Here is a 26048-nt window from a genome sequence, read left to right as displayed (position 1 = left end):
AGGATGAGAGGAGATGTTGGCCGTTCTAAATTTCCCCTTAGTGGCCCAAAGGGTAGGTGGTGTTACTGGGGTTATTTGGAGAGGGTGGAGGCGTGGGCTTGTGTAGGGTGCTCTCTCCGAGGGCCAGTGCAGACTCGATGGGCCAAATGGCCTACTCCTGCAATGTATATTCTATGATTCTCTGTATCACATTCCAACAGCGCTGTTCAGACTACACACAGGGATGGTGATTTCCACGTTGTCCTGCCTCTGCCATGTCTTGGGAGTGAACATGGAGACAGTGTAGAGGAAACCTTACTCTGCATCTAACCCCGTGTTGTACCTGTTCTGGGAGTGTTTGATGGGGACAGTGTAGAGGGAGCTTTACTCTGTATCTAACCCCGTGCTGTACCTGTCCTGGGAGTGTTTGATGCGGACAGTGTAGAGGGAGCATTACTCTGTATCTAACCCCGTGCTGTACCTGTCCTGGGACTGTTTGATGGGGACAGTGTAGAGGGAGCTTTACTCTGTATCTATCCCCTTGCTGTACCTGTCCTGGGAGTGTTTGATGGGGACAGTGTCGAGGGAGCTTTCCTCTGTATCTAACCCCGTGTTGTACCTGTCCTGGGAGTGTTTGATGGGGACAGTGCAGAGGGGGCTTTACTCTGTATCTAACCCAGTGCTGTATCTGTCCTGGGAGTGTTTGATGGGGACAGTGTAGAGGGAGCTTTACTCTGTATCTAACCCCGTGCTGTCCCTGTCCTGGGAGTGTTTGATGGGGACAGTGTAGAGGGAGCTTTACTCTGTATCTAACCCCGTGCTGTACCTGTCCTGGGAGTGTTTGATGGGTCAGTGTAGAGGGAGCTTTACTGTGTATCTAACTCCTTATTCATGGGTCACTAAACGCTAGATTGCGGGTACATTAAGCAATCAGGAAGGCCAATGGTACGTTAACTTTCATCGCTCGGGGTTATTAGTATTGGGGTTAAGATGACTTGCTGCAATTGTACAGAGCCTTGGTCACAACACACCTGGACCATTGTGTGGAGTTTTGTTCTCCATATCTAAGGAAGGATATACTTGCTGTAGAAGGAGTGTAATGGAGATTCACCAGACGAATCCCTGGGCTGGTGAAGTTGTCTGATGAGGAGAGATTGAGGAAAATGTACCTGTGTTCCCGAAAAATGAGAGGTGATCTTGAAACATACACAATTCATACGGGGCATCACAAGATAGATGTAGGTCAGATGTTCTCTCTGACTGGTGAGATTAGACCCAGGGGGAGGGGGCACAGTCTCAAACCATAAGACCATAAGACATTGAAGCAGAATGAGGCCACTCGGCCCATCGAGTCTGCTCCGCCATTCAATCATGGCTGATATTTTTCTAATCCCCATTCTCCTGCCTTCTCTCCATAACCCCTGATCCCCTTATTGATCAAGAACCGATCTATCTCTGTCTTAGAGATACTCAGTGATTTGGCCTCCACAGCCTTCTGCGGCAAAGAGTTCCACAGATTCACCGCCCTCTGGCTGAAGAAATTCCTCCTCATCTCTGTTTTAAAGGATCGTCCCTTTAGTCTGAGATGGTGTCCTCTGATTCTAGTTTTTCCTACAAGTGGAAACATCCTCTCCACCTCCACTCTATCCAGGCCTCGCAGTATCCTGTAAGTTTCAATAAGACCCCCCCTCATCCTTCTAAACTCCAACGAGTACAGACCCAGTGTCCTCAACCATTCCTCATACGACAAGTTCTTCATTCCAGGGAACATTCTTGTGAACCTCCACTGGACCCTTTCCAAGGCAGCAGATCCTTCCTTAGATACTGGGCCCAAAACTGCTCACAATACTCCAAATGGGGTCTGACCAGAGCCTTGTACAGCCTCAGAAGTACATCCCTGGTCTTGTATTCTCGCCCTCTTGACATGAATGCTCAGAATCAGGGGTAGACCATTGCAGACTGAGATGAGGAGGAATTTCTTCATTGAGAGGATGGAGAATCTTGGAATTCTCCGATCTAGAGGGTTGTGGAAGCTCAATCATTGAGCATGTTCCAGACACAAATCGACTGTGTATAATACAATAGGAATGTGTGTGTGAGTGTGCGTGCGTCTGTGCGTGCGTCTGTGCGTGCCAGGATCTGTTTGAATGGTGGCGCAGACTCGATGGGCCAAATCGCCTACACATGCTCATATTTTCCTTTGAGACTAAAATGCGTATACACACACAAGTTCACAGATACACACACACACATGTGCGTGCACACACTGACTGATACATACATGGCAACAGATACATACACACACACACACATGCGTGCATAGACACATGCGTGTACACACACATTGGCGCGCACACATACATATATATTAGCCATTTAAGACCATTTGATAGAATGCTACACATCCCAGTTTGCCAATGACGCCAAACATTAGACAGCGTTGTAAGCAACATTGCTGGAAACATCAAATTGCAGGGAGATATTATCGTTTTGGCGGTAGACTGAACTGGTGGACGTGTTTCAGTGTTGGGAAATGTTTCGATGATGTGCTGTAGACTTAAAAAGGATAGAACCGTGATTGTTATAAATGATGAGAAGACAGAAACAGTGGAAGTTTAAACTGTACAGATATTTCACAGCTAGATTCACACAATACAGGCATCAATGTATGGTAGATTTTGGAAGTGCCACAAATGTTGCCAAGTGCAGTGCAATGTTTCAGTCTTACTGAGAAACTGTCAGCCCACAGGACAACATTCCTGTATAATAGGATTGAAGCACAAATTCAAATAGTTTTGTTTCAGAGTTTAAAATAACCAGTCATTTTTCTGTGCAGCTTTCGGAATCTGTCAGTGGAATTTAGGTTATACAGGCAAGTGTTAACAAGAGTATTGGGAACTGATTAGAAGTTTTGATGGAGATATTCCTGCATTATGGAAATGTGTGAGATCTATTTAGGGTTGGGGAATGGATTGATCAAAGGATGTAGTTTTTTGTTATCTATATCAGACTGACAGCCTTGAAGATTCACAACTTCCATGTGCTGAGAGAAAGGATTGATTAACCAAGGCCGATTATTCAAATACTTCAGACAAGTGACAAAACAACAATAACAGAGAATATACAAACAGAGACAAGCAGACACCTGTAATCGGAGCTTAAACTTCATGTTCAAATGTGAAGGGCTGAAATAAATAAGAGTCCACCCTGGGATTCGGTGCAATTTGAGTTCTGCTTTTCCATAAAATTAAAATAACTATCTGCAATGAAAAATTCTTTGGACAGAACAGAGGGATTTTGACTCTATTTAAGCCAGACAGTATTTGGGTTGTGAGTGTTTGATGGACAGTGCAGATAAAGCTTTACTCTGAAACACTGGAATTTAGTTTAAGGGTGATTTAATCACATGCTTCAGAATAATAATTGATATTGTACATCTCGTGTGTCTCAGTGTCAGCTGCGAAACATGTACAGCACAATCTCATCCTGTTTCTGTGTCTCTCTCTGAAATTCGCTGGTCCATTTCCTAAATTACCACGGACTAGATTTCAAAAGGGTTCCATTGCCTGTGAAGCAGTTTGTGATACCCAAAGGTTATGAAAAGTACTTTAGAAAAGTCTGTCCCCAAGCTGTTGTGAGGATGTTCAGAGTCAGTGTGTGACTTGGGTCACACACAGGCCAGATACACCTCTCCAAGTTAAAGGTGGAGAATGGATCTCGCTCCATTTGAAAGCTGTATTGACGCAGCCTGTCTGAGTTTGTGTCTGTGTTTGAGTTTGTGTTTGTCTGTACACGTGTTTGTGTGTCTGGGGTGGGGTGGGAGGTTGTGTGTGTGACTTTTTACGAGGCACTGTAGCACAGAGGGTAGCACTGTGGTTTCACAGCTCCAGGGTCCCGGGTTCGATTCCCAGCATGTTCTCCCTGTGTCTGCGTGGGTTTCCTCCGGGAGCTCTGGTTTCCTCCCACAAGTCTGAAAGTCGTGCTGTTGGGTAATTTGGACATTCTGAATTCTCCCTCTGTGTAGCCGAACAGGCGCCGGAATGTGGCGACTAGGGGAATTTCACAGTAACTTCATTGCAGTGTTAATGTAAGCCTACTTGTGACAATAAAGATTATTATACATGGTAGTCCACATGCTCTTACCCTGGGTACATGGTAGTCAGCACTCCAAAAGGGTTAATTGTAGTGTCCACAGCAGTATGGTGCAATGTAGTATTAACTGGGACAAGAGCTTACAGTATAAACAGTGACTGGGTCAACTGCAGTGATCACTTGGAAAGGAGCTACTGTGTTCTCAATAGAGATATGGATGAGAACGGTTATATATTACAAGGTAATATTCACAATGACATTCTCAAATGCAGTAATATTTCTGACACAGTGTAGAGCAGGATTTACAGCTACTGATGCTGCTAGGAAATAAATTCATCCAGGGCTTTGTATCGGATTATTAAAATTGGTTATTGTTAAGGTGGTCTAGTCGCTAAGGCAGGCTCGATCAGCTGAATGGCCCATTCCTGTTCCTATGTACCTCTCCTGGGAGTATTTGGTGAGGACAGATGTAGAGGGAGCTACATCTGGACAATTTGGACACTAAGGGCAATTTAGCTTGGCCAATCCACCTAACTTGCACATCTTTGGACTGTGGGAGGAAACCGGAGCACCCGGAGGAAACCCACGCACACACGGGGAGGATGTGCAGACTCCGCAGAGACAGTGGCCCAAGACGGAATCGAACCTCGGACCCTGGAGCTGTGAAGCAATTGTGCTATCCACAATGCTACCGTGCTGCCCCAGAGCTTTACTCTGTATCACACCCTGTGCTGTACCTGTCATGGGAGTGTTTGATGGGGACAGTCTAGAGGGAGCTTTACTCTGTATCTCACCCCGTGCTGTACCTGTCCTAGGAGTGTTTGATGGGGACAGTGCAGAGGGAGCTTTACTCTTTATATAATCTTATGCTGTACCTGTCCTGTTAATGTTTAATGGGGACGACGTGGAGGGAGCTTCACTCTGTATCAAACCCCGTGTTGTACCTGTCCTGGGACTGTTTGATGGGGACGACGTGGAGGGAGCTTTACTCTGTATCTAAGCCCATGCTGTACCTATCCTGGGAGTGTTTGATGGGGATAGTGTAGAGGGAGCTTTACTCTGTATCTAACCCCGTGCTGTACCTGTCCTAGAACTGTTAGATGGGGACAGTGTAGCGGGAGCATTACTCTGTATCTAACCCCATGCTGTACCTGTCCTGGGAGTGTTTGATGGGGTCAGTGTAGAGGGACCTTTACTCTGCATCTAACCCCGTGCTGTACCTGTCCTGGGAGTGTTTCATGGGGACAGTGCAGAGGGAGCTTTACTCTGTATCTAACCCGTGCTGTGCCTGTCCTGGGAATGTTTGATGGGGACAGTGTAGAGGGAGCTTTACTCTGTATCTGACCCCGTGCTGTATCTGCTCTGGAAGTGTTTGATGGGGACAGCGTGGAGGGAGCTTTACTCTGTATCTAACCCCGTGCTGTACCTGTCCTGGGAGTGTTTGATGGGGTCAGTGTAGAGGGACCTTTACTCTGTATCTAACCCCGTGCTGTACCTGGCCTGGGAGTGTTTGTTGGGGACAGTGTAGAGGGAGCTTTACGCTGTATCTAACCCCGTGCTCTACCTGTCCTGGGAGTGTTTGATGGGGACAGTGCAGAGGGAGCTTTACTCTGTATCTAACCCGTGCTGTGCCTGTCCTGGGAATGTTTGATGGGGACAGTGTAGAGGGAGCTTTACTCTATATCTGACCCCGTGCTGTATCTGCTCCGGAAGTGTTTGATGGGGACAGCGTGGCGGGAGCTTTACTCTGGATCTAACCCTGTGCTGTACCTGTCCTGGGAGTGTTTGATGGGGACAGTGTGGAGGGAGCATTACTCTTTATCTAACCCCGTGCTGTACCTGTCCTGGGAGTGTTTGATTGGTCTTTAAGAGAAATCCCTGGCCACAAAAACAAAGCTCATTGCAAAGTTTCACTTCATATTTTACATGTTGTTCACAGACAGATTTCTTTAATGAGCTGCTCTATAAATTTGGATTCAATTTGATTTTTTCTCACTGAGATGTAAAGCTTATTCCTCAATCAATACAGGGTCATCGGCAACAACATCTTTTTATTAGAAAAGGAGGTTCAATGGGATTTTTCACTGAAATCCACTGATGTCAGTTCATGAGATTAGAATTTATAATGAAACAATTTGGATTCAATGAAAACAGTCAGTTTGGCTTTTCCCCAGGGTAGAGGGGTCAATTACTAGGGGGCATAGGTTTAAGGTGAGAGGGGCAAGGTTTAGAGTAGATGTACGAGGCAAGTTTTTTACGCAGAGGGTAGTGGGTACCTGGAACTCGCTACCGGAGGAGGTAGTGGAAGCAGGGACGATAGGGACATTTAAGGGGCATCTTGACAAATATATGAATAGGATGGGAATAGAAGGATACGGACCCAGGAAGTGTAGAAGATTGTAGTTTAGTCGGGCAGTATGGTCGGCACGGGCTTGGAGGGCCGAAGGGCCTGTTCCTGTGCTGTACATTTCTTTGTTCTTTGTTCTTTGATAACCCCATCTGCTTTCTGTTCACTCGCCCCTCACTCTCCACTCTCACCTTGTTTTTAACTTGGGGAATTCTGCAGGCAGCTTGTGTACAGGAAGAGCCCAAAAACGGTGGCACTTTCAAAATTAAGATCAGAGTCTCTGAAGATGGATTTCTTTCTCTCTTTCTACTTGAACATGTACAAACTGACAGCAGGCATATTGATTGCACAGTAAGATTCCACAATCAGAAATGTGGTCATAGTGGAAAATTCCCCCACGTCCCCTGTGGAAAGGATGAATTAACTCCCTCATTCCCACGTTTAAGTTTAAGACTTTTAACTCATGACCTTCAAACATTTTGCAGTCCGTGAGCTACTTTTTAATAAGTGTGGTCACTGTTGCTGTGTTTTTTGAAAATATTTTCATTCCGATGAGGACGGACATAACAACATACAAACAATCAGTCAGTCACAACACAAACAAAATACTATTCTCCTCATTTGACATTTATTCCTTTATTTCCATTAAACCTTTCCCCTCTTCCCTCCCCTTCCCCACTGGCAACAAACAGATATGTAAATAGAGACAAGAACAGCTTCCATCTCGTCCAGAAACCCCCATCTGAGCCACAAAGGGCTGACTTTAGTTTCTCAAGTTTAAGGAATTCTGCAATATCCCTCAACCATGTTGATATTTTTGGCGGATCTTCTGACTTCCCTTCCAATAAAATTAGCCTCCGGGCGATCAATGTGGCAAAGGCCACCACATCGGCCCCGTCCACATCTATTAGTCCCGGTACTTCCGACACCCCAGAAATTGCCTCATGTGGTCCCAGTAATATTTCCACCTCCACAACTTTTGTTTGTGTTTTAAATAGCGAGAGCCAGAAGCCCACGAATTGTGGACGTGACCAGAAGATGTGGACATGGTTAACTGGTCCTCCTTGACATTCTCACATTTATCTTCTTCCTCTGTGAAGAATCTGCTCATTCGGTCCTGTGTCATATGGCCCCTGTGTACATCCTTGAATTGTATCAAGCCCATCCGAGCACATGAAGATGTCGCATTGACCCAGGTATAATCTCACTCCATCGTCCCCATTCCAACGCCACATCCAACTCTTCCTTCCACTTTTGTTTCATCTCTTCAATCGCTGCTTTCTTTCTGTCCATCAGCCACCTGTAAATGTTAGTAATTCTCCCATCACCAACTCAGCTGGGAGGAGCAATTTATCCAGCACCTAGTTCTCTGGTAGGCAAACGAACGAGGACAACTCCTTTTTCACCAAGTTTCATCATTGAAGATAATTAAACTTCACCTCCCTCTGCATTTTATGTTTCTCCCTCAATTCTTCAAATCTACTTTCCAACAACAAGTCTTTAACCTGTCTCAGCCCAGCTTTATGCCACTGTTTAAATATTGTATCCAGTCTTGCCGCCGGGGTGAATCGGGGGTTTCCATAAATAGGGGCTGGCACCGTCAAGTTTACCAAACCAAAATGGCGTCTCCGCTTGCTCCAGATGTTGAAGGAAGGTGCCAGCACCGGGCTTTGTGTAAACCTCCCCGGGGGAAATGGGAGTGGAGCCGCAGCGGAAGTCTGCAAACTAGCCCCTTTACACGATGCTTCCACCACCTGTACCCATTCCGCTTCTTCCTCTCCCCACCATTGCCCAATCTTCTCCAAATTCACCGCCCAATAACAATACAAAAGATTGGGAAGCACCAACCCTCCCACCCACCCATTCTTTTTAAATGTGAGCTGGTATTTTTGAAGAGCAATCCAATTAATCTCCTTCCATTTACTGATGGACAAGTGATCTGCCGCATTTTCTATCTGTTTAGAGCAGGGTGTCTGTGTGAGGGTAAGTGTGTTACTGTGTGTGTGGACGTTTCTCTCTCTGTCTATCTGCCCGTCGCCCTGTTCCAAGATTCTATTTCTCTCTCCACAGATGCTGCCTGACCTGCTCAGTATTTTTCGCATTGGTACAAGAGCGAGGAGGTAAGGCTGAAGTTATACAAGACACTAGTTAGACCTCAGCTGGAATATTGTGGACAGTTCTGGGTGCCACATGATAGGAAGAGTGTGAACACACTGGAGTGAGTGCAGAGGAGGTTCACAAGAATGGTTCAGGAATGAGAAACTTCAGTGATGAGGTTAGATTGGAGAGGTTGTGTCTGTTCTCCACGGAGAAAAATGGCCAAGAGGAGATTTGATAGAGGTGTTCAAATTCTTGGGGGTGCCGGACAGAGTAGACAGGGAGAAACGGATCCCACTATTAAGAAGCTCAAGAACGAGATGGCACAGAATTAAAGGAAATTGGAAAAGAAGCAATTGTGGGGCGAAATTCTCCGGCAACGGCGCGATGTCTGCCGACTGGCGCCCAAAACGGCGCAAATCAGACTGGCATCGCGCCGCCCCAAAGGTGCGGAATGCTCCGCATCTTTGGGGGCCGAGCCCCAACATTGAGGGGCTAGGTCGGCGCCGGAGGAATTTCCGCCCCGCCAGCTGGCAGAAAATGCCTTTGGTGCCCCGCCAGCTGGCGTGGAAATGACATCTCCGGGCAGCGCATGCGCGGGAGCGTCAGCGGCCGCTGACAGTTTCCCACGCATGTGCAGTGGAGGGAGTCTCCTCCGCCTCCGCCATGGTGGAGACCGGGGCGGAGGCAGAAGGGAAAGAGTGCCCCCACGGCACAGGCCCGCCCGCGGATCGGTGGGCCCCGATCGCGGGCCAGGCCACCGTGGGGGCACCCCCCGGGGCCAGATCGCCCCGCGCCCCCCCCTGGGACCCCGGAGCCCGCCCGTGCCGCCTTGTCACGCCGGTAAGGTAGGTGGTTCAATTTACGCTGGCGGGACAGGCATTTTAGCGGCGGGACTTCGGCCCATCCGGGCTGGAGAATCGAGCAGGGGGGCCCGCCAACCGGCGCGATTCCCGCCCTGCCGAATCTCCGGTGCCGGAGACTTCGGCAACCAGCAGGGGCGGGATCCACGCCAGCCCCTGGCGATTCTCCGACCCCCCGCCCCTGATGTGAGGAAATGGAAACAGTATAGTGTAGAGAGAGCCCTGCTCGCTATCTGACCCCGTGCTGTACCTGTCCTGGGAGTGTTTGATGGGGACAGTGTAGAGAGAGCCCTGCTCGATATCTGACCCCGTGCTGTACCTGTCCTGGGAGTGTTTGATGGGAACAGTGTAGAGAGAGCCCTGCTCGATATCTGACCCTGTGCTGTACCTGTCCTGGGAGTGTTTGATGGGGACAGTGTAGAGGGAGCTTTACTCTGTATCTAACCTCGTGCTGTACCTGTCCTGGGAGTGTTTGATGGGAACAGTGTAGAGAGAGCCCTGCTCGATATCTGACCCCGTGCTGTACCTGTCCAGGGAGTGTTTGATGGGGTCAGTGTAGGGGGAGCTTTACTCTGTATCTAACCCCGTGCTGTACCTGTCCTGGGAGTGTTTGATGGGGACAGTGTAGAGGGAGCTTTACTCTGTATCTAACCCCGTGCTGTACCTGTCCTGGGAGTGTTTGATGGGGACAGTGTAGAGGGAGCTTTACTCTGTATCTAACCCCGTGCTGTACCTGTCCTGGGAGTGTTTGATGGGGACAGTGTAGAGGGAGCTTTACTCTGTATCTAACCCCGTGCTGTACCTGTCCTGGGAGTGTTTGATGGGGACAGTGTAGAGGGAGCTTTACTCTGTATCTAACCCCGTGCTGTACCTGTCCTGGGAGTGTTCGATGGGGACGGTGTAGAGGGAGCTTTACTCTGTATCTAACCCCGTGCTGTACCTGTCCTGGGAGTGTTTGATGGGGACAGTGTAGAGGGAGCTTTACTCTGTATCTAACCCCGTGCTGTACCTGTCCTGGGAGTGTTCGATGGGGACGGTGTAGAGGGAGCTTTACTCTGTATCTAACCCCGTGCTGTACCTGTCCTGGGAGTGTTTGATGGGGACAGTGTAGAGGGAGCTTTACTCTGTATCTAACCCCGTGCTGTACCTGTCCTGGGAGTGTTTGATGGGGTCAGTGTAGAGGGAGCTTTATTCTGTATCTAACCCCGTGCTGCACCTGTCCTGGGAGTGTTTGATGGGAACAGTGTAGAGAGAGCCCTGCTCGATATGTAACCCCGTTTTGTACCTGTGCTGGGAGTGTTTGATGGGGACAGTGCAGAGGAGCTTTACTCCGTATGTAACCCCGTGATGTACCTGTCCTGGGAGTGTTTGCCAGGGACAGTGTAGATGAATCTGTGTCTAACCCCATGATGTACCTTTACTGGTCATGTTTGATGGAGATTCAAAATCTACAATAAATGTCTTCTATTAGTTTCTCCATCTGTCTGTTTCTGCTTCTCTCTCTGTCTGTCTGGGAATATTGTCAAAACAAAATCCACGATCAGCAGTCAGCCATTTTAAATTACTTAATGGTGGCCATTCTAGGTGAGCACAGCACAGTCATTTCTGACATTTGTACACGTTGGTATAACAAAATCCTGATGGAAAGTGTCTGATTTAAACAGTGATTTGTTGGTGAATGTGGATGTAGAAAGGGAGCTGGCTGTCCTTGTACACCAGTCACTGAAAGTGGAGAGGGGGGTGCAGCAAGCAGTTAAGAAGGCCAATGATATGTTGGCCTTCATTGAAAGAGGGATTTGAATTCAGAAGTGGAGATGTCTTCCTGCAGTTACACAAGGCCTTGGTGAGACCACACCTGGAGTATTGTGTACAGTTTTGTCTCACTAACGAAGAAAGGATATAGTTGCCAGAGAGGGAGTGCAGCGGAGGGTCAATTGGCTGATAGGGAGTTTCCCGGACTGTCCTACAATGAGAGATTGGTTTCACTGTGGCACAGTGGTTAGCACTGCTGCCTCACAGTGCCAGTGACCCGGGTTAAATTCCGGCCTTGTGTGACTGATTATGTGGAGTTTGCAGTTTCTCCCCGTGTGTGCGTGGGTTTCTTCTGGGTGCTCCGGTTTCCTTCCACAGTCCAAAGATGTGCAGGCTAGGTGGAATGGTCCTGCTAAATTACCCCTTAGTGTCCAAGAAAGATTGTTTAGATTAGGTTAAGGAGTTATTGGGTTAGGGCGGGTGACTGAGCTTACATAGAGTGCTGTGTCAGAGGGTTGGTGTAGATTCGATGGGCAGAATGGCCTCCTTCTGCATTGTAGGGATTCTGTGATTGTGCCTGTATTCACTAGAGCCGAGAAGGATGAGAGGAGATGTTGGCCGTGCGAAATTGCCCCTTAGTGGCCCAAAGGTTAGGTGGTGTTACTGGGGTTATTTGGATTTGGTGGAGACGTGGGCTTGGGTAGGGTGCTCTCTCCGAGGGCTGGTGCACACTCGATGGGCCGAATGGCCTGCTCCTGCAATGTATATTCTCTGGTTCTGCGAGCTCTGATTGAAATGTATGACATTCCAACAGCGCTGTTCAGACGATTCACAGGGATGGTGATTTCCACGTTGTACTGCCTCTGCCATGTCTTGGGAGTGATCATGGAAACAGTCTAGAGGAAACCTTACTCTGTATCTAACCCCGTGCTGTACCTGTCCTGGGAGTGTTTGATGGGGACAGTGTAGAGGAAACCTTACTCTGTATCTAACCCCGTGCTGTACCTGTCCTGGGAGTGTTTGATGGGGACAGTGTCGAGGAAACCTTACTCTGTATCTAACCCCGTGCTGTACCTGTCCAGGCAGTGTTTGATGGGGACAGTGTAGGGGGAGCTTTACTCTGTATCTAACCCCGTGCTGCCCTGGGAGTGTTTGATGGGGACAGTGTGGAGGGAGCTTTACTCTGTATCGAACCCCGTGCTGTACCTGTCCTGGGAGTGTTTGATGGGGACAGTGTAGAGGAAACCTTACTCTGTATCTAACCCCGTGCTGTACCTGTCCAGGCAGTGTTTGATGGGGACAGTGTGGAGGGAGCTTTACTCTGTATCTAACCCCGTGCTGTACCTGTCCTGGGAGTGTTTGATGGGGACAGTGTAGAGCGAGCTTTACTCTGTATCTAACCCCGTGCTGTACCTGTCCAGGCAGTGTTTGATGGGGACAGTGTAGATGGAGTGTTACTCTGTATCTCACCCAGTGCGATATCTGACTTGGGAGTGTTTGATGGGTACAGTGCAGAGGGGGCTTTAGTCCGAATATATCATCGTACTGTATCTGCCCTGGGAGTGTTTGATGTGGACAGCGTAGAGGCAGCTTTACTCTGTTTAGATCAGTGCCCTGTACCTGTCCTGGGAGTGTTTGATGGGGAGAATGTAGAGGGAGCCTTACTCTGTATCTAACCCCGTGCTGTACCTGTCCTGGGGAGTGTTTGATGGGGACAGTGTAGAGGAAGCTTTACTCTGTATATACCATGGTACTGTAGCTGCCCTGGGAGGGTTTGTTGGGGACAGTTTAGAGGGATGTGTAATCTGTATCTAACCCCATGATGTACTTTGGCTAACAGTGTTTGATGGAGATTCTGAATCTTGAATTAATGTATTCTGTTAGTCTCCCCATCTTCTCTGTCTCTGCAACTCTCTATCTCTCTCTGGGAATCTGTCTAAACAAATCCACGATCAGCAGTCAGCCATTTTAAGTTGCTTAACGGTGGCCATTTTATGTGAGCACAACACTGAGACAATTCGGACAGTTGTCCAAGTTAGTGTCAAACAATAACTGAAGGAAAGAGTCGTATTTAAACAGTGATATGTTGGGCAATGTGGATGTACAAATGGAGCTTGTACACCAGTCGCTGAAAGTGGAGAGGGGGATGCAGCAAGCAGTTAAGAAGACCAATGATATGTTGGCCTTCATTGCAAGAGGGATTTGAGTTCAGAAGTGGAGAAGTCTTACTGCAGTTATACTGGGCCTTGGTGAGACCACACCTGGAGTACTGTGTACAGTTTTTGGTCTCCCTATCATGGAAGGATATAGTTGCCAGAGAGGGAGTGCAGCGGAGGGTCAGTTGGCTGATAGGGAGGTTGCCGGACTGTCCTAGGAGGAGAGATTGCTTCAATAGGGCCTGAACGAGCCCTGTTTCTCCAACCTAACCCTGAAGATCAAATCCCACATTCCTGGTGATTTCTCCCCTCTCAAAGATGGAAAGATATTGACTAAGTTTAAAGCAGAAATTGACTGATTTCTAAATCCCATTGACATAAAGGGATATGGGGATAGTGTTGGGGAAAAGACATTGAAGTAAAGATATTTTACAGCTGGATTCACAGAATACAGACAACAAAGTATCTTGAATTTTGGAAGAGCCACAAATATTGTCAAACATTTGGGAAATGATTGGAAACAGTTTGGACTGAGATCTCTTCAGTGACCTGTGTGCAGACCCCACCCCTGACTTACTGTGAGGAATGTCCCCCTCGGTGTGTTTCCTGTGTCTGCTAAGGAAGACACTTGTCCTGTCTATGGTTATGTTAATTCAGCAGTCAACAACAGATTCTGTCCTGTCGTTATTTCTGTCTTTGTTTGACATTTGTTTCCCTCTGAATTTCTGGCATGTTTGGAATGACTATTCGTCTGTCAGCCGAGGAAGGCTTTCCATAGAATGAGTACAAAGCAGCAAGAAATCACAGAATGTGAGTTAAACACAACTTCATTTCTGCCTCCATTTTGAGAGAAGATTCCTGGCCACAAAAACAAAGCTCATTGCAAAGTTTCACTTCATATTTTACATGTTGTTCATAGACTGATTTCTTCAATGAGCTGCTCTATAAATATGGATTCAATTTGATTTTTTCTCACTGTGAGATGTAAAGTTTATTCCTGAATCAATACAGGGTCATCGGCAACAACATCATTTTATTAGACAAGGAGGTTCAATGGGATTTTTCACTGGGATCCTCTGATGTCAATTTCTGAGATTAGAATTTATAATGAAACAATTTGGATTCAATGAAAACGGTCAGTTTGATAACCCCAATGTCCTGACTGCCTCACGTCCTGGCACCCTCACACCATCACACCCTCATGTCTCCTAACCCTCACATCCTGACCCACTCACGCCCCCGAAACCTCAGATCCTGACCCGCTGTGTACCTCTTTCTGTGTGTGTGTCCCTCACTCTGTCTGTGTGCCCACCGCTCTCTGTCCCTCTCTGTATCCCTCTCTCTCTCTGTGTCCCTGTCTCTCCCGTGTGTCCTTCTATCTCACTCTGTCCCTCTCTTTCACCGCGTACCTCTTTCTATCAGTGTCACTCTCTCTCTGTGTCCCTCTCCCTCTATGTGTCCCCGTCACTGTGTCTATCTCACTGTGTTCCTCTCTCTTTCTCTGTGCCCCTCTCTCTCTCTCTCGCTGTGTCCCTCACTCTCTCGCTGTGTCCCTCACTCTCTCGCTGTGTCCCTCACTCTCTCGCTGTGTCCCTCACTCTCTCGCTGTGTCCCTCACTCTCTCGCTGTGTCCCTCACTCTCTCGCTGTGTCCCTCACTCTCTCGCTGTGTCCCTCACTCTCTCGCTGTGTCCCTCACTCTCTCGCTGTGTCCCTCTCTCACTCGCTGTGTCCCTCTCTCACTCGCTGTGTCCCTCTCTCACTCGCTGTGTCCCTCTCTCACTCGCCGTGTCCCTCTCTCACTCGCCGTGTCACTCTCTCACTCGCCGTGTCCCTCTCTCTCTCGCCGTGTCCCTCTCTCTCTCGCCGTGTCCCTCTCTCTCTCGCTGTGTCCCTCTCTCTCTCGCTGTGTCCCTCTCTCTCTCTCGCTGTGTCCCTCGCACTCTCTGTGTCCCTCGCACTCTCTGTGTCCCTCGCTCTCTCTGTGTCCCTCGCTCTCTCTGTGTCCCTCGCTCGCTCTGTGTCCCTCGCTCGCTCTGTGTCCCTCGCTCGCTCTGTGTCCCTCGCTCGCTCTGTGTCCCTCGCTCGCTCTGTGTCCCTCGCTCGCTCTGTGTCCCTCGCTCGCTCTGTGTCCCTCGCTCGCTCTGTGTCCCTCGCTCGCTCTGTGTCCCTCGCTCGCTCTGTGTCCCTCGCTCGCTCTGTGTCCCTCCCTCGCTCTGTGTCCCTCCCTCGCTCTGTGTCCCTCCCTCGCTCTGTGTCCCTCCCTCGCTCTGTGTCCCTCCCTCGCTCTGTGTCCCTCCCTCTCGCTGTGTCCCTCCCTCTCGCTGTGTCCCTCGCTCTCGCTGTGTCCCTCCCTCTCTCTCTGTCCCTCCCTCTCTCTCTGTCCCTCGCTCTCCCTCTGTCCCTCGCTCTCCCTCTGTCCCTCGCTCTCCCTCTGTCCCTCGCTCTCTCTCTGTCCCTCGCTCTCTCTCTGTCCCTCGCTCTCTCTCTGTCCCTCGCTCTCTCTGTGTCCCTCGCTCTCTCTGTGTCCCCTGCTCTCTCTGTGTCCCCTGCTCTCTCTGTGTCCCCTGCTCTCTCTGTGTCCCTCGCTCTCTCTGTGTCCCTCGCTCTCTCTGTGTCCCTCGCTCTCTCTCGGTGTGTCCCTCGCTCGCTCTCGCTGTGTCCCTCGCTCTCGCTGTGTCCCTCGCTCTCGCTGTGTCCCTCGCTCTCGCTGTGTCCCTCGCTCTCGCTGTGTCCCTCGCTCTCGCTGTGTCCCTCGCTCTCGCTGTGTCCCTCGCTCTCGCTGTGTCCCTCGCTCTCGCTGTGTCCCTCCCTCGCTCTGTGTCCCTCCCTCGCTCTGTGTCCCTCCCTCGCTCTGTGTCCCTCCCTCGCTCTGTGTCCCTCCCTCGCTCTGTGTCCCTCGCTCTCTCTCTGTCCCTCGCTCTCCCTCTGTCCCTCGCTCTCCCTCTGTCCCTCGCTCTCCCTCTGTCCCTCGCTCTCCCTCTGTCCCTCGCTCTCCCTCTGTCCCTCGCTCTCCCTCTGTCCCTCGCTCTCCCTCTGTCCCTCGCTCTCCCTCTGTCCCTCGCTCTCGCTGTGTCCCTCGCTCTCGCTGTGTCCCTCGCTCTCGCTGTGTCCCTCGCTCTCGCTGTGTCCCTCGCTCTCGCTGTGTCCCTCGCTCTCGCTGTGTCCCCTGCTCTCTCTGTGTCCCCTGCTCTCTCTGTGTCCCCTGCTCTCTCTGTGACCCCTGCTCTCTCTGTGACCCCTGCTCTCTCTGTGTCCCCTGCTCTCTCTGTGTCCCCTGCTCTCTCTGTGTCCCCTGCTCTCTCTGTGTCCCCTGCTCTCTCTGTGTCCCCTGCTCTCTCTGTGTCCCCTGCTCTCTCTGTGTCCCCTGCTCTCTCTGTGTCCCCTGCTCTCTCTGTGTCCCCTGCTCTCTCTGTGTCCCCTGCTCTCTCTGTGTCCCCTGCTCTCTCTGTGTCCCCTGCTCTCTCTGTGTCCCCTGCTCTCTCTGTGTCCCCTGCTCTCTCTGTGTCCCCTGCTCTCTCTGTGTCCCCTGCTCTCTCTGTGTCCCTCGCTCTCGCTGTGTCCCTCGCTCTCGCTGTGTCCCTCGCTCACGCTGTGTCCCTCGATCACGCTGTGTCCCTCGCTCTCGCTGTGTCCCTCGCTCTCGCTGTGTCCCTCGCTCTCGCTGTGTCCCTCGCTCACGCGGTGTCCCTCGCTCTCGCTGTGTCCCTCGCTCTCGCTGTGTCCCTCGCTCTCGCTGTGTCCCTCGCTCTCGCTGTGTCCCTCGCTCTCGCTGTGTCCCTCGCTCTCGCTGTGTCCCTCGCTCTCGCTGTGTCCCTCGCTCTCGCTGTGTCCCTCGCGCTCTCTGTGTCCCTCGCGCTCTCTGTGTCCCTCGCGCTCTCTGTGTCCCTCGCTCGCTCTGACCCCCTCTCTCGCTGTGACCCCTCTCACTCGCTGTGTCCCTCTCTCTCTCTCTCTCTCTCTGTCCCTCGCTCTCTCTGTGTCCCTCGCTCTCTCTGTGTCCCCTGCTCTCTCTGTGTCCCCTGCTCTCTCTGTGTCCCCTGCTCTCTCTGTGTCCCTCGCTCTCTCTGTGTCCCTCGCTCTCTCTGTGTCCCTCGCTCTCTCTGTGTCCCTCGCTCGCTCTCGCTGTGTCCCTCGCTCTCGCTGTGTCCCTCGCTCTCGCTGTGTCCCTCGCTCTCGCTGTGTCCCTCGCTCTCGCTGTGTCCCTCGCTCTCGCTGTGTCCCTCGCTCTCGCTGTGTCCCTCCCTCGCTCTGTGTCCCTCCCTCGCTCTGTGTCCCTCCCTCGCTCTGTGTCCCTCCCTCGCTCTGTGTCCCTCCCTCGCTCTGTGTCCCTCCCTCGCTCTGTGTCCCTCCCTCGCTCTGTGTCCCTCCCTAGCTCTGTGTCCCTCCCTCGCTCTGTGTCCCTCCCTCGCTCTGTGTCCCTCCCTCGCTCTGTGTCCCTCCCTCGCTCTGTGTCCCTCCCTCGCTCTGTGTCCCTCCCTCGCTCTGTGTCCCTCCCTCGCTCTGTGTCCCTCCCTCGCTCTGTGTCCCTCGCTCTCTCTCTGTCCCTCGCTCTCCCTCTGTCCCTCGCTCTCCCTCTGTCCCTCGCTCTCCCTCTGTCCCTCGCTCTCCCTCTGTCCCTCGCTCTCCCTCTGTCCCTCGCTCTCCCTCTGTCCCTCGCTCTCCCTCTGTCCCTCGCTCTCCCTCTGTCCCTCGCTCTCGCTGTGTCCCTCGCTCTCGCTGTGTCCCTCGCTCTCGCTGTGTCCCTCGCTCTCGCTGTGTCCCTCGCTCTCGCTGTGTCCCTCGCTCTCGCTGTGTCCCTCGCTCTCGCTGTGTCCCTCGCTCTCGCTGTGTCCCTCGCTCTCGCTGTGTCCCTCGCTGTGTCCCTCGCTCACGCTGTGTATCTCGCTCACGCTGTGTCCCTCGCTCTCGCTGTGTCCCTCGCTCTCGCTGTGTCCCTCGCTCTCGCTGTGTCCCTCGCTCTCGCTGTGTCCCTCGCTCTCGCTGTGTCCCTCGCTCTCGCTGTGTCCCTCGCTCTCGCTGTGTCCCTCGCTCTCGCTGTGTCCCTCGCTCTCGCTGTGTCCCTCGCTCTCGCTGTGTCCCTCGCTCTCGCTGTGTCTCTCGCTGTGTCCCTCGCTCACGCTGTGTATCTCGCTCACGCTGTGTCCCTCGCTCTCGCTGTGTCCCTCGCTCTCGCTGTGTCCCTCGCTCTCGCTGTGTCCCTCGCTCTCGCTGTGTCCCTCGCTCTCGCTGTGTCCCTCGCTCTCGCTGTGTCCCTCGCTCTCGCTGTGTCCCTCGCTGTGTCCCTCGCTCTCGCTGTGTCCCTCGCTGTGTCCCTCGCTCTCGCTGTGTCTCTCGCTGTGTCCCTCGCTCTCGCTGTGTCCCTCGCTCTCGCTGTGTCTCTCGCGCTCGCTGTGTCTCTCGCGCTCGCTGTGTCCCTCGCGCACTCTGTGTCCCTCGCTCGCTCTGACCCCCTCTCTCGCTGTGACCCCTCTCACTCGCTGTGTCCCTCTCTCTCTCTCTCTCTCTGTCCCTCGCTCTCTCTGTGTCCCTCGCTCTCTCTGTGTCCCCTGCTCTCTCTGTGTCCCCTGCTCTCTCTGTGTCCCCTGCTCTCTCTGTGTCCCTCGCTCTCTCTGTGTCCCCTGCTCTCTCTGTGTCCCCTGCTCTCTCTGTGTCCCCTGCTCTCTCTGTGACCCCTGCTCTCTCTGTGTCCCCTGCTCTCTCTGTGTCCCCTGCTCTCTCTGTGTCCCCTGCTCTCTCTGTGTCCCCTGCTCTCTCTGTGTCCCCTGCTCTCTCTGTGTCCCCTGCTCTCTCTGTGTCCCCTGCTCTCTCTGTGTCCCCTGCTCTCTCTGTGTCCCCTGCTCTCTCTGTGTCCCCTGCTCTCTCTGTGTCCCCTGCTCTCTCTGTGTCCCCTGCTCTCTCTGTGTCCCCTGCTCTCTCTGTGTCCCCTGCTCTCTCTGTGTCCCCTGCTCTCTCTGTGTCCCCTGCTCTCTCTGTGTCCCCTGCTCTCTCTGTGTCCCCTGCTCTCTCTGTGTCCCCTGCTCTCTCTGTGTCCCCTGCTCTCTCTGTGTCCCCTGCTCTCTCTGTGTCCCCTGCTCTCTCTGTGTCCCCTGCTCTCTCTGTGTCCCCTGCTCTCTCTGTGTCCCCTGCTCTCTCTGTGTCCCCTGCTCTCTCTGTGTCCCCTGCTCTCTCTGTGTCCCCTGCTCTCTCTGTGTCCCCTGCTCTCTCTGTGTCCCCTGCTCTCTCTGTGTCCCCTGCTCTCTCTGTGTCCCCTGCTCTCTCTCTGTCCCCTGCTCTCTCTCTGTCCCTCGCTCTCGCTCTGTCCCTCGCTCTCGCTCTGTCCCTCGCTCTCGCTGTGTCCCTCGCTCTCGCTGTGTCCCTCGCTCTCGCTGTGTCCCTCGCTCTCGCTGTGTCCCTCGCTCTCGCTGTGTCCCTCGCTCTCGCTGTGTCCCTCGCTCTCGCTGTGTCCCTCGCTCTCGCTGTGTCCCTCGCTCTCGCTGTGTCCCTCGCTCTCGCTGTGTCCCTCGCTCTCGCTGTGTCCCTCGCTCTCGGCGTGTCCCTCGCTCTCGGCGTGTCCCTCGCTCTCGGCGTGTCCCTCGCTCTCGGCGTGTCCCTCGCTCTCGGCGTGTCCCTCGCTCTCGGCGTGTCCCTCGCTCTCGGCGTGTCCCTCGCTCTCGGCGTGTCCCTCGCTCTCGGCGTGTCCCTCGCTCTCGGCGTGTCCCTCGCTCTCGGCGTGTCCCTCGCTCTCGGCGTGTCCCTCGCTCTCGGCGTGTCCCTCGCTCTCGGCGTGTCCCTCGCTCTCGGCGTGTCCCTCGCTCTCGGCGTGTCCCTCGCTCTCGGCGTGTCCCTCGCTCTCGGCGTGTCCCTCGCTCTCGGCGTGTCCCTCGCTCTCGGCGTGTCCCTCGCTCTCGGCGTGTCCCTCGCTCTCGGCGTGTCCCTCGCTCTCGGCGTGTCCCTCGCTCTCGGCGTGTCCCTCGCTCTCGGCGTGTCCCTCGCTCTCGGCGTGTCCCTCGCTCTCGGCGTGTCCCTCGCTCTCTGTCCGTCCCCCAGTGTCTGAGTGAGTGTGTATAACAGTGAGTGAGTGTGTGTAAGAGTGAGAATTGGTGAGAACTACTGTGTGTGATTGTAAGAGTGAGTGTGTACGAGTGAGTGTGTGTAAGTGTGTGTGAACAGTGTGTTTGTATAAGAGTGACTGAGTGTGTAAGAGTGAGTTTGTGAGTGAATGGGAATGAGCGTGTGAGCGTGTCGGTGAGTGTGAGTGATTGGTGTGCGAGTGAGTGATTAGTATGTGAGTGTGAGTGATTGGAAGTGTGGGTGAGTGTGTAAGAGTGAGTGTGAGTATGTAAGATCATGTGTGTGTGATCTGTGGGTCTGTGGGTCCCTCGCAATCTGTGGGTCCCTCGCAATCTGTGGGTCCCTCGCTCTCTGTGGGTCCCTCGCTCTCTGTGGGTCCCTCGCTCTCTGTGGGTCCCTCGCTCTCTGTGGGTCCCTCGCTCTCTGTGGGTCCCTCGGTCTCTGTGGGTCCCTCGCTCTCTGTGGGTCCCTCGCTCTCTGTGGGTCCCTCGCTCTCTGTGGGTCCCTCGCTCTCTGTGGGTCCCTCGCTCTCTGTGGGTCCCTCGCTCTCTGTGGGTCCCTCGCTCTCTGTGGGTCCCTCGCTCTCTGTGGGTCCCTCGCTCTCTGTGGGTCCCTCGCTCTCTGTGGGTCCCTCGGTCTCTGTGGGTCCCTCGGTCTCTGTGGGTCCCTCGGTCTCTGTGGGTCCCTCGGTCTCTGTGGGTCCCTCGCTCTCTGTGGGTCCCTCGCTCTCTGTGGGTCCCTCGCTCTCTGTGGGTCCCTCGCTCTCTGTGGGTCCCTCGCTCTCTGTGGGTCCCTCGCTCTCTGTGGGTCCCTCGCTCTCTGTGGGTCCCTCGCTCTCTGTGGGTCCCTCGCTCTCTGTGGGTCCCTCGCTCTCTGTGGGTCCCTCGCTCTCTGTGGGTCCCTCGCTCTCTGTGGGTCCCTCGCCCTCTGTGGGTCCCTCGCCCTCTGTGGGTCCCTCGCCCTCTGTGGGTCCCTCGCCCTCTGTGGGTCCCTCGCCCTCTGTGGGTCCCTCGCCCTCTGTGGGTCCCTCGCCCTCTGTGCGTCCCTCGCCCTCTGTGCGTCCCTCGCCCTCTGTGCGTCCCTGGCCCTCTGTGCGTCCCTGGCCCTCTGTGCGTCCCTGGCTCTCTGTGCGTCCCTGGCTCCCAGTGCGTCCCTCGCTCCCAGTGTGTCCCTCGCTCTCTGTGTGTCCCGTAACAGCCTCCGTGAACAGGCGCAGTAATGTGGCGACTAGGGGCTTTTCACAGTAACTTCATTTGAAGCCTACTTGTGACAATAAGCGATTTCAATTTTCATTTTGCGTCCCTCGCAATCTGTGTGTCCCTCGCAATCTGTGTGTCTAATGTTTGATGGGACAGTGTAGAGGGAGCTTTACTCTGTATCTAACCCCGTGCTGTACCTGTCCTGGGAGTGTTTGATGGGGACAGTGCAGTGGGAGCTTTACTCTGTATCTAACCCCGTGCTGTATCTGTCCTGGGAGTGTTTGATGGGGACAGTGTAGTGGGAGCTTTTCTCTATATCTAACCCCGTACTGTACCTGTCCTGGGATTGTTTGATGGGGGACAATATAGAGGGAGCTTCACTCTGTATCTAACCCCGTGATGTACCTGTCCTGGGAGTGTTTGACAGGGTTTCAAAATCTCAAATAAATGTCATCTATTAGTTTCTCCATCTGTCTGTTTCTGCTTCTCTCTCTGTCTGTGTGGGAATATTGTCAACAGAAAATCCACGATCAGCAGTCAGCCATTTTAAGTCAGTCAGCCATTTTAAGTTACTTAATGGTGGCCATTTTAGGTGAGCACAGCACAGTCATTTCTGACATTTGTACACGTTGGTGTAACAAAATCCTGATGGAAAGTGTCTGATTTAAACAATGATTTGTTGAAAAATGTGGATGTAGAAAGGGAGCTGGCTGTCCTTGTACACCAGTCACTGAAAGTGGAGAGGGGGGTGCAGCAAGCAGTTAAGAAGGCCAATGATATGTTGGCCTTCATTGAAAGAGGGATTTGAGTTCAGAAGTGGAGATGTCTTTCTGCAGTTACACAAGGCCTTGGTGAGACCACACCAGGAGTATTGCGTACAGTTTCGGTCTCCCTAACTAAGAAAGGATATAGTTGCCAGAGAGGGAGTGCAGCGGAGGGTCATTCGGCTGATAGGGAGGTTACCGGGCTGTCCTTCAAGGAGAGATTGGTTTGACTGTGGCACAGTGGTTAGCACTGCTGCCTCACAGTGCCAGTGACCCGGATTAAATTCCGGCCTTGTGTGACTGATTATGTGGAGTTGGAATTTCCTCCCCGTGTGTGCGTGGGTTTCCTCCGGGTGCTCCGGTTTCCTTCCACAGCCCAAAGATGTGCAGGCTAGGTGGAATGGTCCTGCTAAATTACCCCTTAGTGTCCAAGAAAGATTGTTTAGATTAGGTTAAGGAGTTATTGGGATAGGGCGGGTGACTGAGCTTACATAGAGTGCTGTGTCAGAGGGTTGGTGTAGATTCGATGGGCAGAATGGCCTCCTTCTGCATTGTAGGGATTCTGTGATTGTGCCGGTATTCACTAGAGCCGGGAAGGATGAGAGGAGATGTTGGCCGTGCTAAATTGCCCCTTAGTGGCCCAAAGGGTAGGTGGTGTTACTGGGGTTATTTGGAGAGGGTGGAGGCGTGGGCTTGTGTAGGGGGCTCTCTCCGACGGCCAGTGCGGACTCGATGGGCCAAATGGCCTACTCCTGCAATGTATATTCTATGATTCTCTGTATCACATTCCAACAGCGCTGTTCAGACTACACACAGGGATGGTGATTTCCACGTTGTACTGCCTCTGCCATGTCTTGGGAGTGATCATGGAGACAGTGTAGAGGAAACCTTACTCTGCATCTAACACCGTGTTGTACCTGTTCTGGGAGTGTTTGATGGGGACAGTGTAGAGGAAACCTTACTCTGTATCTAACCCCGTGCTGTACCTGTCCTGGGAGTGTTTGATGGGGACAGTGTAAAGGGAGTGTTACTCTGTATCTAACCCCGTGCTGTACCTGTCCTGGGAGTGTTTGATGCGGACAGTGTAGAGGGAGCATTACTCTGTATCTAACCCCTGTGCTGTACCTGTCCTGGGAGTGTTTGATGCGGACAGTGTAGAGGGAGCTTTACTCTGTATCTAACCCCGTGCTGTACCTGTCCTGGGACTGTTTGATGGGGACAGTGTAGAGGGAGCTTTACTCTATCTATCCCCATGCTGTACCTGTCCTGGGAGTGTTTGATGGGGGACAGTGTAGAGGGATCTTTACTCTGTATCTAACCCCGTGTTGTACCTGTCCTGGGAGTGTTTGATGGGGACAGTGCAGAGGGGGCTTTACTCTGTATCTAACCCAGTGCTGTATCTGTCCTGGGAGTGTTTGATGGGGACAGTGTAGAGGGAGCTTTACTCTGTATCTAACCCCGTGCTGTACCTGTCCTGGGAGTGTTTGATGGGGACAGTGTAGAGGGAGCTTTACTCTGTATCTAACCCCGTGCTGTACCTGTTCTGGGAGTGTTTGATGGGGACAGTGTCGTGGGAGCTTTACTCTGTATCTAACTCCTTATTCATGGGTCACTAAACGCTAGATTGCGGGTACATTAAGCAATCAGGAAGGCCAATGGTACGTTAACTTTCATCGCTCGGGGTTATTAGTATTGGGGTTAAGATGACTTGCTGCAATTGTACAGAGCCTTGGTCACAACACACCTGGACCATTGTGTGGAGTTTTGTTCTCCATATCTAAGGAAGGATATACTTGCTGTAGAAGGAGTGTAATGGAGATTCACCAGACGAATCCCTGGGATGGTGAAGTTGTCTGATGAGGAGAGATTGAGGAAAATGTACCTGTGTTCCCGAAAAATGAGAGGTGATCTTGAAACATACACAATTCATACGGGGCATCACAAGATAGATGTAGGTCAGATGGTCTCTCTGACTGGTGAGATTAGACCCAGGGGGAGGGGGCACAGTCTCAAACCATAAGACCATAAGACATTGAAGCAGAATTAGGCCACTCGGCCCATCGAGTCTGCTCCGCCATTCAATCATGGCTGATATTTTTCTAATTCCCATTCTCCTGCCTTCTCTCCATAACCCCTGATCCCCTTATTGATCAAGAACCGATCTATCTCTGTCTTAGAGAAACTCGGTGATTTGGCCTCCACAGCCTTCTGCGGCAAAGAGCTCCACATATTCACCGCCCTCTGGCTGAAGAAATTCCTCCTCATCTCTGTTTTAAAGGAATCGTCCCTTTACTCTGAGATGGTGTCCTCTGCTTCTAGTTTTTCCTACAAGTGGAAACATCCTCTCCACCTCCACTCTATCCAGGCCTCGCAGTAGCCTGTAAGTTTCAATAAGACCCCCCCCCTCATCCTTCTAAACTCCAACGAGTACAGACCCAGTGTCCTCAACCATTCCTCATACGACAAGTTCTTCATTCCAGGGAACATTCTTGTGAACCTCCACTGGACCCTTTCCAAGGCAGCACATCCTTCCTTAGATACTGGGCCTAAAACTGCTCACAATACTCCAAATGGGGTCTGACCAGAGCCTTGTACAGCCTCAGAAGTACATCCCTGGTCTTGTATTCTCGCCCTCTTGACATGAATGCTCAGAATCAGGGGTAGACCATTGCAGACTGAGATGAGGAGGAATTTCTTCATTGAGAGGGTGGAGAATCTTGGAATTCCCTGATCCAGAGGGTTGTGGAAGCTCAATCATTGAGCATGTTCCAGACACAAATCGACTGTGTATAATACAATAGGAATGTGTGTGTGAGTGTGCGTGCGTCTGTGCGTGCCAGGATCTGTTTGAATGGTGGAGCAGACTCGATGGGCCAAATCGCCTACACATGCTCATATTTTCCTTTGAGACTTAAATGCGTATACACACACAAGTTCACAGATACACACACACACATGTGCGTGCACACACTGACTGGTACATACACGGCAACAGATTAATACACACACACACACACACACATGCGTGCATAGACACATGCGTGTACACACACATTGGCACACACCCATACATATATATTAGCCATTTAAGACCATTTGATAGAATGCTACACATCCCAGTTTGCCAATGACACCAAACATTAGACAGCGTTGTAAGCAACATAGCTGGAAACATCAAATTGCAGGGAGATATTATCGTTTTGGCGGTACACGGAACTGGTGGACGTGTTTCAGTGTTGGGAAATGTTTTGATGATGTGCTTTAGAATTAAAAAGGATAGAACCGTGATCTTTATAAACGATGAGAAGACAGAAACGGTGGAAGTTTAAACTGTACAGATATTTCACAGCTAGATTCACACAATACAGACAGCAATGTATGGTAGATTTTGGAAGTGCCACAAATGTTGCCAAGTGCAGTGCGAGGCGTACCTCAATGTTTCAGTCTTACTGAGAAACTGTCAGCCCACCGGACAACATTTCTGTACAATAGGATTGAAGCACAAGTTCAAATAGTTTTGTTTCAAAGTTTAAAATACCCAGTCATTTTTCTGTGCAGCTTTCGGAATCTGTCAGTGGAATTTAGGTTAGACAGACAAGTGTTAACAAGAGTATTGGGAACTGATTGGAAGTTTTGATGGAGATATTCCTGCATTATGGAAATATGTGAGATCTATTTAGGGTTGGGGAATGGATTGATCAAAGGATGTAGTTTTTTGTTATCTAGATCAGACTGACAGCCTTGAAG

At 51.8% G+C, this 26048-nt stretch overlaps 1 gene segment (V, D, J or C); it reads left to right on the top strand.

The window, feature by feature from the left end:
• Nucleotides 1-26048, top strand: part of LOC140418169 (T cell receptor alpha variable 38-2/delta variable 8-like) — a 154494-nt gene that overhangs the window by 7194 nt on the left and 121252 nt on the right. Inside the window, exon 2 of the V gene segment in view lies at nucleotides 8489-8538.

Source organism: Scyliorhinus torazame, chromosome 5 (genome assembly GCF_047496885.1).
Source record: "Scyliorhinus torazame isolate Kashiwa2021f chromosome 5, sScyTor2.1, whole genome shotgun sequence".
Taxonomy (NCBI): domain Eukaryota; kingdom Metazoa; phylum Chordata; class Chondrichthyes; order Carcharhiniformes; family Scyliorhinidae; genus Scyliorhinus; species Scyliorhinus torazame.
Note: the sequence above shows the minus strand (reverse complement) of the source record. Positions and strands in the feature narration are given on the sequence as shown.